The 18,666-nt window shown below is 39.2% G+C and overlaps 1 protein-coding gene across 11 annotated transcripts in view; it reads left to right on the plus strand.

The window, feature by feature from the left end:
* The first annotated feature begins 8,813 nt into the window (after positions 1 to 8,813).
* ZNF280D (zinc finger protein 280D) overlaps positions 8,814 to 18,666 on the plus strand; it is an 81,939-nt gene continuing 72,086 nt past the window's right edge. For 7 of the 11 annotated variants that reach the window (XR_013485357.1, XR_013485356.1, XM_020981504.2 and 4 more), the window contains exon 1: positions 8,814 to 8,904. The gene's annotated coding sequence lies outside the window, so the exon portion shown is untranslated. Of the gene's footprint in view, positions 8,905 to 9,174; positions 9,281 to 9,668; positions 9,826 to 11,146; positions 11,268 to 18,666 lie in introns of those variants that run through there. The other 4 variants (XM_020981497.2, XM_020981512.2, XM_020981534.2 and 1 more) reach the window with 4 other exon arrangements.

Genomic DNA, 18,666 nt, shown 5'->3' on the forward strand with positions numbered 1-18,666 from the left:
TTGTTCTCTTGATTCACTCTGAATCAGTTCATACATGTCTTCTCAGGTTTCTCTGGGAATATCCCTTTCACAATTTCTTATAGCACAATAGTATTCCACAAAGCATAATTTGTTCAGCCATTCACCAACTGATAAACATCCCTTCAGTTTCCAGTTCTTTGCCACCACAAAAAGAGCTGATCACTGCTATAAGCATTTTACAAAAGAATTCTTTTCCTCTCAATTTTTTGAGTATAGTTCCAGTGGTGGTATCACTGGGTAAAAAGGTATGCACAGTTTAGTAAATTTGGGGGCATAGTTCCAAACTGCTTTCCAGAATAGCTGGACAAATTTATAACTCCAACATTGCATAAATGTTTCTATTTTCCCACAGACCTTTTAATATTTGTCAGATTCTCTTTTTTTATTAGTTATGTGAAGCATTTTTTAAAAAATATGGCTATTGATAGCTTGGATTTCTTCCTTTGAAAACTGCCAGTTTGTTTTCAGAAGAAATCCTAGCTATTAATAGTCATATTAAAAACACTCTAAATAGTAATAATTAGAGAAATACAAATTAAAACAGCTCTGAGGCACCACCTCACAGCTATTAAATTGGCAAAAGGAAAATGACAAATGTTGGGAGGGATGTGGGAAAACTGGGACACTACAGCACTGTTGGTGGAGTTGTGAACTGATCCAACTATTCTGGAGAGTAATTTGGAACTATAGCCATATGGTTATAAAACTGTGCATATCCTTTCACCATTACTAGGTCTGTATCCCATAGAGATCAAAGACAAACGGAAAGTGCCCATATGGACAAAATTATTTATAACAGTTCTTTTTGTGGTTGCAAAGAAATTGGAGGAGGAGGGGGAATACCCATCAATTGGGGAACAGCTGAACAAATTGTGATACATGATTGTGATGGAATACTATTTGTACCACAAGAAATGACAAGCAGGATGGTTTCAGAAAAACCTGGGAATACTTATATGAACTGTTACAACATGAAGGAAGCAGAATCAGGAGAATATTGTACTCAGTAACAGCAATATTATAACAATAAGCAACTGTGAAAGACAGCTACTCTATTTTTCCATTTTTTACAATTTTTAATTAATTTATTTTGAATTATCAACAATCACTTCCATAAGCTTTTGAGTTTCAAATTTTTCTCCCCCTCCCCACTCCCCTCCCCAAGATGGCTCAAAATCTGATATAGACATTCCTATTAAACATATTTTCACGTTAGTGATATTGTAGGTAAGAATTGGAACCAATAGGAGGAATCACCAGAAAGAGGAAACAAAACACAACAGAAGAAAAAAAATAGCAAATAGTACGCTTTGATCTGCTTTCAAATTCCATAGTTCTCTCTTTGGATGTGAATAGCATTTTCCATCATGAGGCCTTTGGAGATGGAAAGACAGCTACTCTAATTCAATACAATGATCCACAACAATTCCAAGGGTCTCATGATAAAAAAAAATGCTTAGAGAACTGATGAACTCTAAGTGCAGATTGAAACGTTTTTTTTTTTTTAACTTTCATTTTTCTTGTTGTTTACTATATGGATGGATGTGTGGAAACACGACTTCATATAACATAAGTAATACATTTCAGGTATCATACTGTTTGCCTTCTCAATGAGTCGGGAGGGGCTTGAAGGAGGGATATAACTTGGAACTAAAAATAAAAAGATGAATGTTAAAAAAAAACCTGTCTTTTCATGTCCTTTGATGATTTATCAAATGGGGAATTGCTTTTGCTCTTATAAATTTATATCCATTTCTCCTATGTTTTGGAAATGACACCTTTATTAGAGAAATACTGCAAAATTTTTTTTCAGTTAACTTTCTCTTTTAATTTTACCTGCATTGATTTTGTTTGTGGAAAACTAAATTTCACACAGTGAAATTTGTCCATTATTTGGTAATTAACTCTTCCCAAAAATATATAGATATGAAAGGTAATTTCTTCTTCATTTTTCTAATTTCTTCATGATGTTACCCTTTATGTCTAAGTCATTTATCCATTTGGTCTTTATGTTGGTATACGTTGTGAGATGTGGGTCTATACCTAGTATCTCAGTCAGAATGTTTTCCGGTTTTCCTAGCAGTTTTTATTGAATAGCAAGTACTTACCCCAGTAACTGGGGTTTTGGGGTTTATCATGACAAATGATGTCTTCTCAATTCTCAACCTTCTTGACCCCTCTGCAACACCTGACACTGTTGACTACCTTCACTACTCTCTCCTCTGTTTTCATGACTGTGCTTTCTCTTGGTTTTCCTTCTATCAGCCTGCCCATTCCTCAGTCTCTTTCGCTGGATTTCATTCATGTAACAGCAACTAATTGTGAATATTCCCCAAGGTTTTGTCCTGGGTGACCTTCTCTCTATATACTATTTTACTTGTTAATGTCATCAGCTCCCAAGGGTTCAATTATCCAGATGATGGCCAGATCTATTTATCAAGCCCTAGTCTCTTCCAAGCTTCATTCCCATATCACCAGCTGCAGGCTAGATATTTCAAACTGGTTGTCCCGTAGACATCTCAAACTCAACATGTCCAAACTTGAACTCATTATCTTTTCTTCAAATCATTCCTTATTCTGAACTTTCCTATTTCTTTCAAGGGTCCTACTGTCCTTCTCCACCCAGCTTCCCAATTTCTTATTATTCTTTGCTCTTCTCTCACTAACTCCACATGTTCAACCTGTTGCCAAATCTTGTAATTTCATTCCCTAGCATACATCTCTTAAAACACAAATGTAACCACGTGACTACCTACTCAACCAATTCCAGTGGCTTCTTCCTATTGTCTCTAGGATAAAACATGAACTCCTTTGCTCCTACCTTTCCAATTTTTTTACATTCTACACTCCTTGATGCATGCTACCATCCAGCCATACCAGACTATTCACTCTCTCCTACAAGACACTCTACCTCTCATTTCCCTGCCTTTGTACTAGCTGTTTCCTATGCCTGGAATGTTCTTCCTCTCAGCCTCTGACTCAGAATCCCTGGATTCCTTTAAGACTCAGCTCAAGACCTTTCCTGCTCCCACCTCCCCCCAACTACTAGTGGCATCTCTTTTAAAGGTTAAATTTCATATTCTGCATTTAATTTATATGTTATGATTTATTATATTGTCTCCCTCTTCCTATTAGCATGTAAGCTCCTTGAGGGCATCCATTATCTTCACTTTTTCTTTGTAAACCCAACTCTTAGTATAGTGCCTGGCACATAGTAAGCATTTAATAAATGCATTTTCATTAAGTCCCATTTCAAAAATGAGGAGTTCAGTTGGTCCGCAATTCCAAGGGATTTATGATTAAGAAAAAAAAAAGCTATCCACCTTCAGAGAGAGAACTAATGAACTCTTGAGTGTTGATTGGAGCATACTTTTTAAACTTTATTTTTCTGTGTCTGTGTGTTTTCTTTTGCAACATGCCTAATATGGAAATATCTTTTGCATGACTTTCCACATATAATGGGTGTCATATTGCTTGCCTTCTCAATGGGTGAGGGAAGGGCAGGAGGAAGGGGGAGAATTTGGAACTCAATTTTTAAAAAAAAATTAGTATTAATAAACAAAAAAAAAAGCTTGGGGGAAGGGAGGAAGATCCAAGGCAACGTCCTTGAACAGGGAACATCCACAACAACAGATTAAGATTAGGAAGATTAAAAAGTAAACAAAGCAGCAAGAGAAGAAGTTAAGGAAATAGCAAAGTCAAGGGAGGGAAGCATGACAAATTTTGTAGAAAGCTTCAGGGAGGTCAAGGAGAATAAAGACTGAGAGAAAAGGCAATTAACTTTGACCATCAAGAGATCATTGGTGTGGTAAAAAGGACCTTTTGAGAGAATGATTTCAATACAAATGGTCATGGTGAGGTTGAAAAGAGAAGATAGGACAAGTGGCATCTGAAAAAAAAAAAGACTACTCTTTCCAACAAATTTAACAGTGAATGTTAAAAGAGAGATGGGAAGGTAGCTGGATGGGATCAAGTGTCAAGAGTACCCTTTTACAGGGTTTCAGAGATATGAGCATATTTGTAGGCAGTGATGAGGGTGCTATTGGAGAGACTGAATAAACTTAATAAAGAATTACAACTGAAGCAGTAGTCATAGAGATGGGATGGAATCAAAGGCCTAGATGGAGGGATTGTTCTTTGGAAAGAATAACAATTTCTCTTCTTTTGTGACTAGGAGAAAGGACAGAATCAATAGTGGGCCTCATTTTCTTAAATAGGGTTGAGTAATGTCACAGACATTTGTAATCTTGGATTTCAGCAAAGTATTTGACAAAAGCTCTCAAGATATCCTTCAATCAATCATGCATTTAGTAAGTAACTACTATGTGTCAGTCATTGTGGATACAGAGACACAAGTGAAACAATCACTGCCCTTGAGGAGTTCATATTCTAATGGAGGAGACATGTATGTATATAGACATCTATACAAAAAAAAATTTATACACAAAATGCAAGGTAGTTTTTTCTTGGGGGGAAAGCATAAGTACCTCTGGAGACTGAGAAGGGCTTCATACATAAAATGGAGCTTTTTGTAGTGGTAAAAGCAGTAAGATGTAGTAACTGACTGGATATGTTGATCAGAAAAGAATGAACAGCTGAAGATGATACTATGATTGCAAATCCAGGTGTCTAGAAGGGTGGCAGTATTCATGATACAGGCAAATTAGTGAGAGAGTGGGTTTTAGAGGAAAAGTAATGATTTTCTGCTTTGGACACGTTGAATGTGACCTGCCTATGTGAACTGAACGTTAATTCAGTTAAAAATGGGCCTGGATCTCAGGAGAAAGACTGAAACTAAATATAGATCTGGAAGTCATCTGCATAGAGAGGATGATAAATTCACAGATGCTCATTAAGTTAGTGAGAGTGTAGACAGAGAACAGGCTGAGGACAGAGCCTTGGTGTATCACCACAGCTAGGAGATATGATGTAGATGATGATCCAGCAAAAGAGACTGAGAACAAGCAGTTTGACAGATAGGAGGATGAATCAAGAGACAATGGTGTCATGAAATCCCAAAGAGGAAGGAGTACCGAATAGAAAAGGGTCAACAGCAGAGTCAAAAACTGTAGAGATCCTATAGAGAACAAAGATTTAGAAAAGCCATCAGAATTTACAACCAAGAAATTATTAGTAATTTTCATGAAAGCAGTTTCAGTTGAATAATCACATTGGAAGCCAGACTGCAAGACTGAAAACAAAAAATGTGGTTAGTAATCATTATTTCAGATAATAAGCAATAATATACTGATCATCTCTGGAAACAAACATTATACCTAAAGATGCAATAAACTATAATATCATTAAAATATATGCACAGAAATGGCATAGCATCAAAGATCTTCTTTTTTAAAAGTTAGGTAAATTGCAAAAAGGCATTGATAACACAATATTTATAGGAGACTTTAATATTCCTCTTTCAGAACTAGATAAATCCAACAGAAAGATAAAGTATGAATTATACAGCTGAATAGACTGTTGGAAAAATCAAATTTTAGACGTAGGCAAAACCATAACTAGGAATGTTTACACCTGAAGCCGAAAATAGCTGAGCTGCTGGGCTGAACGGTGGTCAAGGGTACAGAGGAAAGTTTTGAGTGTAACTGCTGTTGCACTGGCAGGGTACAGCTCAACTTTTGACAGTCTAGCCTTTGTTCCTGAGGGCTAGGAAGACGAAAATGGCCCAAAGAGAGAGGTATTATAGATTTTGTTGTTGTTGTTTGTCCTTTGTTTTCTAAGAAGACCAATGACAAAACGGTTATGGCATGTTTGGCTGTGGTTGATCAGTTCAATATGAGTTTGGAAGACACTACCACAGATTGGGTACAAATAGTCCCATTTCCAATGAGAAGATGGCCCAATGCCCTGGGCCATCTATGTGCAGGGCTGTGGCCACAGCTCCCAGTGTATCTACACCTGCTGGTTTGTCACTCACCCGTGCCCTTCACCATAGGACTTCAAGATGGTTAATGTAATGAATAATGGGTGTCATGACATGTGATTTGGATTTAAGTAAGGCAGAATTGTGCAGCCTCACTCTCTTTTCCAGAGTCCTAAGTATTCAGTAGCAAGATTGAAATAAAAATGACTGGCAACAGCCTGGGATACAGTGGATGACCCTGGTGTCTTCTACGTCTGACCAAGCTCCGAGTGCTCCACAGTGCCTATTCCAAACACCTTCATGGCCACTGCAACAAAACTGGTCTAATCCACCCATTCTACTAGGTAAAGTCTTCACCTGCTTGGGTAGGCATCCCCCTAACTCACTGACAGGTCTGAGGTCTGATGGCAATGCTCAACCTGGTTTGGCTCATCTGCCTAGACAGTTCAGAGTGTGGCTGCTTCACATGCTACAGCTTTTTGAAGCCATGGAGAGAGTTAGATGACAGGTGGACATCAAAGGTGGGTGAGCAGCCCTGAAAAGGGCCCAGCAAGTCCTCACACAGGAGGTACTAGTCCTCCTTGAATACTCCATACACCTCAAGGGATATTCTCTTAGAGGTAATTTCCCCTTATGGCAGTGTAGCCCACCAAGGAACCACAATGCTCGGAGATAACTGTCACTGTGATAAGAATGCTGTCTTGAAGCAAATCCCTGATCACCCCAAGACTAGTTATAGCTCTGAATGAAAGTTAAATGACAATGTAACTGGGCAGAATTAGGGCTGGTTGAACAATCAGATCCAGTGAGTGTTGGTTAACAGACTGATTATCAACTTAAAGAGATGTCTATGGCAGACAACAAAGATTTGCCTTGTCCCTTTTAGTACAATATTTTTAATAAGCGACTTGTATGCTGGCACAGATGGTATGCTTATCAAATTTCTGTATAAAGCTGGAGAAGGACGCTAACTGGCTGGATGACAAAACTGTGAACCAGAAACATCTTAACAGATTGGAACAATGGACTGGATCTAATAAAATTACACTTAATGGAGATAAATATAAAAGTTCTCCACTTGGGGTCAAAACATAAACTAATCCAGGATGGGGGAGAATAGTTAGATAGCATTTCCTTTATGGTTTTTCTGTTTAAATAAGAACCAAGTGGGATGCAGCAGCCAGAAAAATTAATGTACTAATACAAGTTTGATGTTCAGAACCAGAGATTATAGTTCTACTCTACTCTGGGTAGACCATATCTGGAAAGTTGCATTCAGTTTTGGGAATTATATTTTAGGATAATGATAGACTGAAGTAGCTATAGGGAAGGATGATTAGGGGAGGCAAAGAACTCAAAATTATGCCATGAGATCAACTGAAAAGATTAGCTTACAGGAAATATGATATTTGTTTTCAAATATTTGAAGGTCTGTCATGTGACAGACTTGTTTAGATTGATTAGACTTGTTTTGCTTGGCTCTAAAGAGCATAATTAAGACCAATAGAGAGGGGTGGCAGATAAGCAGATTTTGGTTCAATCTGCAATAGAGGTTAAAGTGATTTGCCCAAGGTCACGTATAATTCCATATCATTAGAGGTCAAGTATACTTAACAGTTCAGACAAAATTCCTAAAGTTGCCAAGCACTTTAGTGCTAAGCACTAAAAATGCAAGGGCAAAAACAAAAACACTCCCTGCCCTCAAAAAGCTTATCTTCTACTTCTCTGATAAATGTCTTAGAATTGAGGGGACTAATTCATGCTTCAGGTATGATGGGTTCAGATAGAGGTCCTCTGAGATTTCTTCTACCTCTAGGGTTCTATAAATGAAGAGAGTCAGAGTTTTGAGCCTTAAGATGATTAGAAAAACTTCACAGGACATGGAACAATACCTGACTTACAATAGACCTTTAATTTTGAATTAAACTGAATGGGTCTCAAAAATCACTTAGTCCTGTTTTTTTTAGATATAGAAGCTGATGCCTGGCTAGGTGAAGTGACATATCTAAAGCCCCACAGGTAAAAAGTGACAGAACTGAGACAGCAAAGTAGGATCTGACTTCAAATCCAAGGCAGTACCATTGATTGCAATAGGAAAATCTGGAAGGAGAGGATAATTCCTTTTATTTTTGCAGGTGTTCACACTTATATTAGCTGAGAGATTGCTTTTGATTATATTTTAAATCTTAAAGTATATTCTCTACAAGTATTTAGATTCCTTTCTCTAAAGAAATAGGATTTAAGGTCCATGGTGGTGGCAAAGTTTGGAAGGGCTGGTTGGCCACTCCATTCTTCCTTCATTTAAAGAAACACACCACCATCTTTCCAGATTCAACATAAACTCTCAAGTTATCTTTACTTGTTCATTTTTAACTGGCCTTGCTGCTCTCATTTCTCCAGGATTTTGTTTTCCTTTCAGGCATGACTTTTCCACAATGGCCTTGATCTTTCCACTCCCCAGGCCTGTCCAGATCCATTCCTAAGGAGGCTCCAGTACCCAGATTTCTATGTTTTGAGATTGCACCAGCAGCCCTCATTCTGGGTTGGATGAACCCACAACCCTGAAGGAGGCACCCATCAGGGAAAACCTCCATCTTACCTAGGAGATCTAGAACCCCCCCCCCCGGCAGACAGCGCATGGCCTCCCAGTGGCCCCAGGGAAACGGACGCCTCGAACAGGGGTGAGCAAGGCACATGCTGTGGCGCCCTTCCCCCACTCCCCCTTTCCCTCCCCTCTTCCGCCCTCCCCTAACAGGAAAGAAAGGAGCCGGGCTGGCTGGGGCTGACCTGGAATCTACCCATGAGGCAACGCGGCGGGTTCGCGAGCCCCCGCCCCCCTCCCTTCTTCTCTCCCTTCCTCCCTCCCCGCAGCCTAGGCGCCTGCTCCGCTATGGGAGCCGCCGTCGTCCCAGTTGCCGCGGTGTTTTCCTGCTCCTCCTTTTCCTCCTCCTCTTTCTCCTCCTCCTCAGTGCCCCAGTAAGGCCACTCCCGCATCACACACGGTAAGCGCCCCCTCTCTCCCCTTCAGCCGTGCCGCCGGCGCGGCCTCCAGCCTCGCGTCCCCGAGCCGCCTGGTTCCGGGGGGGCGGGAGCGGGGCTGAGGGCCCAGCGGGGGCGTCCGGCGGGCGCGTGGAGCCCCCCGGGGGGGGAGGAAGGGGAGGGGAGGATGATGGGGTGGCGCGGCGCGGCGGTGGCCGCCGGCCGCCATCTTGGGTCGGAGCGGCGCGGGGGTGGGATCTCCGCCGTTGCGCAGCGGACTCACTGAGGCTCGGAGAGGCCTGTGGGGCCCGCGCAGGCCTGCTGCGGAGACGGTGATGATGGAGGCGCCGCAGCGGCGCCTCCGCCTCCTCCGCCTTCATTTCGCCCGCGCGCGTGCGGGTGGGTCCATCCCCTGGGCTACGAGGGAGGTTTTGCTTGCGCGCTCCGCTCGCTCTCTCCCTCTCCTGGGGGAGCTCCCTACGCCTTTTGTACGGATGGTGGCGGTGTAAGGAAATTCCCCTCCCCTTTTCCCTCGGCCGCCGCCGCCACCTCTGCCACCACCACCTGTCTGTAATGAGAAGAGAAAAGAGGACCAGAGGCTAGACTGCAGCAGCAGCGCCTCGTCTGCCAGACTCCTCTCCTCGGCCCTCCCCCATCCCTTCCCTCCTCCCATGTCACGAATGAAAACACGCTCCCAGCCCCCCACGCCCGCGGAAGAGATCTCCCCCTCCCCTTCTCACGGCTCTCTTGCAGTTGGATTCATTCTCCATCCCATTATTGTCTTCAGGAAGAATACCCTGTTGAGAAACGTGGAGCTAGGCACACAGTCTTCTGGCAGTGTGAGCTGCGAGAAGGACGCTACCTCCTCCTGAGAGCATCCTCCTAGTACCTAGAGATGGAAAGAGTGTCTCCCAAATTATGTCGATTAATGCTTTTAAGAAAAGGTAGGAGGGAAGATCGTGCTGTGCAGCAGTAGCCTTCCTAGCCCTTGTGTAGGCAGAACCCAAAGGTTGGTGCCATTTAAAAAAAAAAGGAACTTTTAAATTAGGTTTCCAATTTGAAGTTTGGGTGTGTAGGCTCCTAAGAATCTGATACCCTTCACCTCTTCGCGCCACCACCACCATGGAAGGGCTTAGATTTTTATTAGAATGACTGTTTTCATATGTAGGGGATTTTATGTGTCAACCCAAGCTTTCTCCCTAAGAAACATCTCTTTGTTTTATTAGGCTGAGGAGGGGTCAAATATGAACAGCATTTTGTTGGGGGTGCAGAGGTGGTAGATGCTGGATAGTAATAGGCCTGAATATTTCTCTTTTGGGTATTTTAGTTGACCTTTTAAAAGTAAAGAACCTCTGGGGGGCAAACTTCAGTCTGTCACACTTTAGTATGAATTAATTAGATAAATGTGTACCACGAAGCTGAGATTACAACTCTATAAGGATTGGAGTTTTGAATGATCTAGCGGGAATGAGAGGGGTGAAAAAGAGTAGAAAAATCAACCAAGACAAAAACATTTTTATTTGAAGTTTTGCCTGGTACTCTTTTGCTGTCACTGATAATTACTCCCATAGGTTGTTGATGTCTAAGACCACTTTGGAAAGGTTTTAGGCTAAGGGGCTAACCTTGGTTCTAGTCCATTTTAAGTCTAGCTCCTTCCTCCCCCCCCCCCATTTCAGTATTACAAGATTTCTTTTGTAAAGGGGGAATCCTCCCTCTCCCCAACTCATCGAATTTCTTTCCTCACACATTAAGTGGAGAGATTAGATTTGAGGGTCAGAGGCTGTAAACTGAAAGTAATATGTAATCTATTTTGGAAATTTAAAAAAATATTATAGATATTAGAAGTTTTATTTTAATTGTAAGGGAAAAAAGCTTTTTTTTTAGACATCAAAAATGTTGTCATGAACATATTGTATGTATGTGTTCCCTGTGGTCTATTACTATTTTTTTTTCTATAGGCTCTTTGGTAATTTCACAGGGGCATTTAAAGAGATTTTATATTTTTAATTGAAATCAAATATTTTTGTCATTACTCTGGAAGACTGTTTTAGACAGAATGCATGTTCAAACATGTTAGATTAATTCTATTCAAAGTAGCTCTCCTAAAAAAGAAATGTTTCTCATTTTATTTGGGTAATCAGGCTTTTTATTACAAGGTTTGTTTTCAAGGCTGTCTTACTCAGAAATTATATTCATATATCCCAAAACAGCATCTCTTATAGCCAATTGTCATTGTTTTTTCTCTTACCATACCATCCTCATTAGATCTCCAATCAGTAGAAGTTGTCCTCAAAAAACTATTTCTCAAGACTTTTGGAGTATTCTGCTAGAAATATTCTCTCCTTGGGTTTATCTCTATGCTTCACCTCCAACAATTTTTTTGAAGGTAAAACCTTTATTAATTGGAATGCTTGGGGAAGGGATGTTTCAGTTTTTTGGTTAACGCGTTAAGCAAAAAACTTATATTTCAGCCTTTAAGAAAACCTTAAAAAAACCTGAGTCCATTTTTGTGCCATAGTATAATAGAATTAATCACATTTAATATTTCTTTACTAACAAAGGAATAGATTATACTTTCTGTATCCCTCATAGAATATTCCTTTTACAGTGAGTACTTGCCTCTCCAAAGTTCCCTATTGGCTTCTGGACATTGCTTGGTGTATGCTTGACTCTCTTGGCTGGTAGTGGAACCTCCTTGCTTGGGTTACATTCTTGTACTCTTTGAGAGCTGGCTTATTTCCTTTTTTATCTTTGTATTCTCAACACCCATCATAATGCCTTAAATATAGTACTCATTTCATAAACATTAATTGAAATTAATTGGATTTGTATATGTTATCTTAATCTTTTAGTATAAAATTAATAGTCATTTTATTTTTAATTTACAGAAAATTTTTACTTATTTGCCTAAGTATATTTTGTGTGTCACAGTTTTATAATAGAGGAAAGTTGATGTAAAATATCTAAATGAGGTACTATCTTGCTAGTACTTGCTGTCTTCTGGTATGACCTTGGGTAAATGGTTCCCTTTCTAAGAAAATTTATTTTTATTTATTTTTTTCTAAGAAAATTTATTCATGTAAAATGAGAATAATGATATTTACTGAAGATACTATAAAAATAATGATCGTAAAGAACTTTGAGGAAAAGCATGAATAAGAGACTAATTATAAACATTGGACTTGGTGGACCAAGTCAGGAGTAATTATATTATTTTTAATCTCGTGGTCTTCTTTACCTCTCCTCCCTTAAATGCTTTACATGTATTTTAGAATAAAGGTATAGTAATATAGATAATGTCTTACTATAATCTAATTAGCAGAAACTAAATTATTTGTTGCAAGGGAATTTTATTTAAAGGGATATATCCTGAGAAATCCTGTCTCATTCTTTAGGCCTGACAATGAAACAATTAACATCCAGCCTCTCTATAAGTAATTGGTAATGGAAAAGAAATACTTTAAATCCAGTTAGGAAAGGATTGGTAGAAGGTATCATGTATTTTATTTTAAAATTTTATTTTTATTGATCCCTTTTGTTTTTACATAATTCATTTCCAAATAGATCCCTTTATTTTCTTTTGCCCAGGAAGCCAACCCTTTTGACAGATTTTTTTTAAAGAGGGGAAAAAAGTGGGTCAGCAAATCAACAAATAGCAACAGAATATGACAATGTATGCAGTATTCTATACCCAGAGGCCCCATTTTGCAATGAGAGCAAGATGCTTTTTTCTCAATTCTTCTCTGGGGTCAACCTTGGTCACGATTATTAAGCTGCCATTCAGTTTCATTTTTTTATACTTCCAATTTGCATTGTCATTCAGTCAGTCAGCATGCATTTATTAATCACCTTACAATAAAGCTTAGCCTTGTGGAACTGTGAGTACAAAGAGTAAAGAAAAACTATCTCTGCCCTCAAGGAACTTATATTCTTTTATTGTGTATACTGTGTTCTGGGTTCTGTTTACTTCATTATGTATTAGTTCTTTTTTTCTCTTTTTTTCTTTTTTTTGGCTAGGCAGTGGGGTTAAGTGACTTGCCCAGGGTCACACAGCTGGTATGTGCCAAGTGTCTGAGGCCGGATTTGAACTGAGGTCCTCCTGAATCCAGGGCTAGTGCTCTTTCCTCTGTGCCACCTACCTGCCCCAGTTATGTATTAGTTCTGATAAGTCTTGGCATTCTTTGAATTCTTCACACTAATAATGCTTTACTGATTCTGCAGTTGATGGATACCTACTTTGTTTCCAGTTTTTTGCTACCACAAAAAGTAAAGGAGCTATCAATTCCTTTTCCCATTTTCTCCCTTAATTTTTCCTTTTCTCTAAACTAGAATTTAGTTAGAATCAGACATCTGTTAAATGGCTACTGAGTACAGAGCATTGTGCTATGAATCCAGAATTCTCTACATTTTGCAAATGATAAAGACGAAAACTTGACAGAGCACTAGCCCTATTATGTTAAATGAAAATTAAGATACTCTTTGGACTTGCCCTGGACAGAGTTAAATTGATCCAGAAAGCCCTCATTTTTAGAAAAGGAACGGAAAAATAGAGGGGAAATAAAACCCCAAATTCATTGACTGCAACTTAGCTACAACATTAAATTAGCCTAAATTTCTCTTTTTCAGCTATTACTATTAGCAATTTTTGCTGCTTCTAAGGCTTTGTCTTTGTCAGTATTTCTAAGCCTAAACCAGGTTTTTTGATATTTGAGGAAGGTACAAGAAATCAAAGCAGGTAAGGAAGTCTTGCCAGTATGTTTCAGGAAGCATATGATTAGTGCCATCTCAAATTGCATTTCTGAACCAAACACCCAAAATCTTGTAGATTTTGCAACATTTAAAAAATGCCATTCTAACATATATTCCTATAAATGCTGCTTGTTTTGTAATCATACAGTGTTATCACTTAACATGTCTTTGAATCTAGGATCCAAAACATGAATTGTTGACAAGATTTTTCCTGTTTTATTAGCGTGTCTTGCACTTTACTCTCCTTTGTACTTGTAATTGGTGATTATACACCTTCAAACATTTGATTTTATCTAGGTCATATAGTTAGAACTGTCAGATTTGAATGCAGTTTTTGGTTCTGTTGATAAAAAGACTGCCCATCATATTAGACCTGTTCTTTTCATTTTGCTTCAGTCTCCTTATAATCACAGAAACCTGTCTCCCCACTAGACGACACTGAATCCTTAGCCACCTTCTCTAGTGCTGGATGTACCTTCACTCATGCTACCCTAACACATTGGGCCATGAGGAGGAGTAGGAATGCTTCTTGCTCCTCACTTCCCAACTCTCCCCCTATCACTGTCACTTAGTAACATCTCTTTTGAGCTTCATTCTTTCCAATCTTTCTGATCTGGTGGAAATGGAACACTTAGAGCCAGGGTATTTGAATTAGGTAGTTATTTTTACTGAGGCTTAAAAAGAAAAGGTGTGTAGTAATCCTGTTTTTCCCTTTTTAATAACTGGTCACATCTGCCGCTCTGGACAACCCTTTAGGCTGTCTGGAGAGGGAGGCCCTTTCCCTCCAGATCACTACCCACATGAGGGTAAGGGGCCCAGAACATTCACCTGGGAGTGAGTAGCCAGTTGTACAATATTCAAATCACTTGCTGCCTACTACAATCTTACCCCCATCCCCATTCCTTGGCCTCAGTGACTTGGGTAGTCAGAGTCACTAGTCACAGTAATTCTTGCCTCTTCATCCCCATTCTCACCAAGGGTAGGTGCTGACCCCAGGTATCCCTCATCCATTCATCCTTAAGGCCCTCCAACAAGCTTAATTATAATTGCTGCCCAAAGCCACCTGCATTGCTGCTTTTTCTGATCCCTGAGATAACTGTACTAGATCCTGTGGGCTAAATCAATTTGTTCTGGGCAGAGTTTCAGTCTGATCTTAAGCAAAAGGTCTGCTCAGAGGCATAGTATTCAAATCAAGAGATTGCTTTTACTGAAGTAAGAAAGTACATAGTGAGTAAGTCTTCCTGGGCCTATGCCCTAGATTATTCACCTGGGGGCAAATGGCTGTTGCCAGTTGTGCAGCTTTTGAAACAATTGCTGTTCACCATATTAATTTTATCTGTATCCTGATGATTACTATCTTGGCTGCCAGCTCACTCTTCCTTTCTAGGAGTTTAGCACCTGGCACACAGTTTATCTTTTCTCCAACACCTGCCTTTTACTTGGGAGACTTCAGTTTAGAAGTTGATGTCCCTTCAAATATACTTGATTCCCAATTCATTAACATCCTCAACCAACGTGACTTCACGTGGCTAATTCCTCCTAAACCTATTTACTTTCCTCACTGAAACTTCAAATCATTCTACTCCTCCCTGCTTTCCTAAGCTATCACTTGGCTTCACTTTCCATCCTTCAAAATCTTGACCTGATAGTTAATTTCAGCTTCACACTGTCTTCTGCCCTTCAGTCCCCTGTCTTCTTGTCCAAACACCAACCCTGGATTATTCTACCATCTGTCTTCTGCTCTTAAACATGTGCTGCTATATGTGCCCTGACTTCCTGTACAGATTTGTTATGTAAACTCATCTGGGCCTTTGTTACTGCATACCAGTTCTTGCTAATCCTTTTATTATTTCCTATTGACTATCCTAGTCTCCTCAGCATCTGTTCCAGACTTCTCTCTTCAAGCCACCTAGACCACCTCTCTTGCCAGCCCTTCTGTGCAAAGGGCCTTACCAAATAACTTTATCCAGAAATGAAAGCTGCCCTTCACAATTTCACCTGCATCTCTGCACTCTACATCATTTCAACATAATCCTCCCTTGCTTCCTCCTCCTTTGCTCTAGAGTAAGATAAATAGATTTGTGTTTCTTTTTGCTATCCCCTTCAGTCTCCTTCAGGAGTTTACCCTTTATATCATCCCCTTTCTCTCCCTATTTTTAAAGTAATTCAGTTGCTATCCTTTATATCACCATTTCCAAATATATTCTAACTCACTGCACTACCAGGAAACTAATTTTTGTAGTACAGTGAAAAAGAAAAGGGATGAGGATTACTGTTCAGTACAGCACATCATTTGAGTCTGGCAGGATGTGCTGCGTTTCATACCCATAGGCCCTGCACTGATTTTCTTCATAATTTTCTGTTTTTCCTTATGAATTGACTCCTTCATTACTATTCACAGATATGTTCAGATCTTTGTTTTCATTTAAAAACTCTTCACTTGATCCCATCATCCTCTCAAAGTAATGTGTTATATCCCTTCTCTTTAACCACAGAATTTCTGGGGAAACTATTTAGATTCATTTTCTCCACATAACCATCTACTACTCAGTTACCTGCCTTACAACCCAACCACTCAGTTGAACCCATTTTCTCCAAGGTTACCAGTGATTTATTAACTAGCAAATTTTATGGCGTTTTCTTGCACTTTATGTTTCCTGACCTCTGTAGCATTTGTTAATTATTTCGTTCTTAACTCTATACCTTCTGATTTTTCTGACAAGAATCTTTGTTATATCATTAATTGGAAAGCAATCATTGCCACCAAGAGTATCAGATATATTCTTTAATACTTTATGCCCATTTGTCATTATTTGAATAATGATGCTTTTGTATCATAATTCTTGTTTTTCATATGTCATGAACCCATTGTAGATGTTACAGAGAGGCAGATTTTTCCTCAAATAAGGAATAGCTACCATTTAGAGCTATCCAGACATGGTGAGGTATCTTAGTGATATGATAAAGTCTAGATTTTTGTATTTTGTAAACACTTCTAAGTGTACATGGTGTCTCTCCCAACATAATGTAAATCCCTTGAGGGCAGGGAGTATTTCATTTTTTTTCTTGGTGTCCCCAGCACCTAGCGCATTGCTTAACCTGTGATAGACACAAACATGTCTGATTGATGATCACCTGTCAGAGATGTTGTTAAGAGGATACTTGGAGTAAAGGTTTGAATTAGTTATCTCTAAGGGCTTAATCATCATTGCCTCTTATAATCTGCTGGTGGTGAAGTTTCTAACCTTGAAGTAAGGGCATAATTGAAATAAATTCTTCATTGATAAAAGTGTGACTACAACAAAGTTAAGGAAAATTGTGAAATTAGTAAAATCTCTTAGTTTTGATAGTTCAAAGTTATATTTTTGGTTTATTGTGAGAATATTACATTATTGAAATTGATTTCTTTTTTGAGTGAGTGCTAAGGGGGAGATTGAGGGGTAATAGATGGGTAGACCAACTTATTGCCCACAAAATGTAAAGAGACCTGCAAGAAAGCCTTAATTTGTCATGTTGGTTGGATTCTCTTTTGATGGTTTGTGGGAGGACATTAAGGATTGATCAGAATAAGAATTTATGAATATATTCTTCACTGCATCAGTGGAAGGTATGCCCCTTCCAAGAATTCTAATCAGACTGAGCCAGAGTAACCTTCCTAGCTTCCTGGTTGCTGAAAATTGGTGACCTCATTACATATACAAAGCTACTGGTCAGGGTCAGCTTGGTGGCCCAGTGGATTGAGCTCAGGTCTTGGAGTCAGTATGACCTCAGTTCAAATTTGGCCTCAGACACTTGACACTTACTTACTGTGTGACCCTGGGCAAGTTACTTAACCCCACTTGCCTCACCATAAAAAGGGGGCGGGGGGGAGAAAGCTATTGGTCAGAGTTTATCCAGGAGTCCTAGGAGGCTTTTGGTGATCCTTTTTGAATAGAAAATGCCAACTTCTCAATTTACCAATACCAAGGATATAGAATAGCCATATATGTTGAGGTGTGAGAATGAGCTGGTGCTCGTCAATCAGACCTTTTAAAACGTTTTTATTGATAATCATGTTGTTTTTTACATCACTGTAATTTTTTCAATATACTCACCACCCTCAATGTGCTGTCCTTTAAAAAGAATTAGAATTAAGCAAGGCTAACTGACAAATCGACTATGTCTGGAAGAGTATGTATGGAATGTTATGTATCTCTAGTTTTCCCTTCTCTCTACCAAAGTGAAGAATGTGTCATTAACTGTATTTAAATTGTATTGACAGAACCGTATACAAGATGACTTATTCTATGCAGAATTTACCAATATTCCACCAGGTACATTGTTAGTACATTGAAATTGGGACTTTGTTCAGTAGAAGGCTGGGCCTGTAAAATCTCAGAATAGCAATGTTAGAACTCCATAGCCTTCCACCAGTTCAGTCACCAAGAGATCTTGAGGACCCCAAGCACTCTAGAGTTGTAGAGAGACAGTTAAAATTTATCTTGCCAGATTGGGTTTGATGTTTCAAGGGAGGAACTCTGCCTATTCAACAGGTCTTATCAGACACCTGCTCTGATGAACAACAGGCCCTTATGTAAAGGTTAACTTCAAGCTTTTACTTGCTGATCCTGAGATTTTCTCAAAACTGTTAGTATTTCATTGTCTTATATAACATGAAAGGGTTAATTTTCATTAAATTTTAAATTTTTCATTAAAAATATCTAGAGGCATAATTTTTAGAGTGATGTTCAAACCTTTTTTATGAAATAAGATTATAAAATCTTGGTTGTAAGTCCCTATGTGCATATTTTCCATAAAGCATAATACCTCCAGTTTTTTGTTTTTAGAGAAGAGTATGACCTTTGGCCTCCTTTCTCCCTATTTCCCCTTTGTGGCTCGACACCTCCTCTCACCCCCGTTCCCTCTTGTTGCTTCAGCTATAACTGTCTTTACTTTTGGAATCTTGACATGACTGAATGAATTACCACATAGCAAGGTACAACCAGTGTTTATTTTAAAAATATCCTAAATACTCTTCTTTGTTAAATCATCATGAG

The sequence above is a fragment of the Phascolarctos cinereus genome, unplaced genomic scaffold (genome assembly GCF_003287225.1).
Source record: "Phascolarctos cinereus isolate Bilbo 61053 unplaced genomic scaffold, phaCin_HiC Scaffold_3;HRSCAF=262, whole genome shotgun sequence".
Classification (NCBI taxonomy): Eukaryota; Metazoa; Chordata; class Mammalia; order Diprotodontia; family Phascolarctidae; genus Phascolarctos; species Phascolarctos cinereus.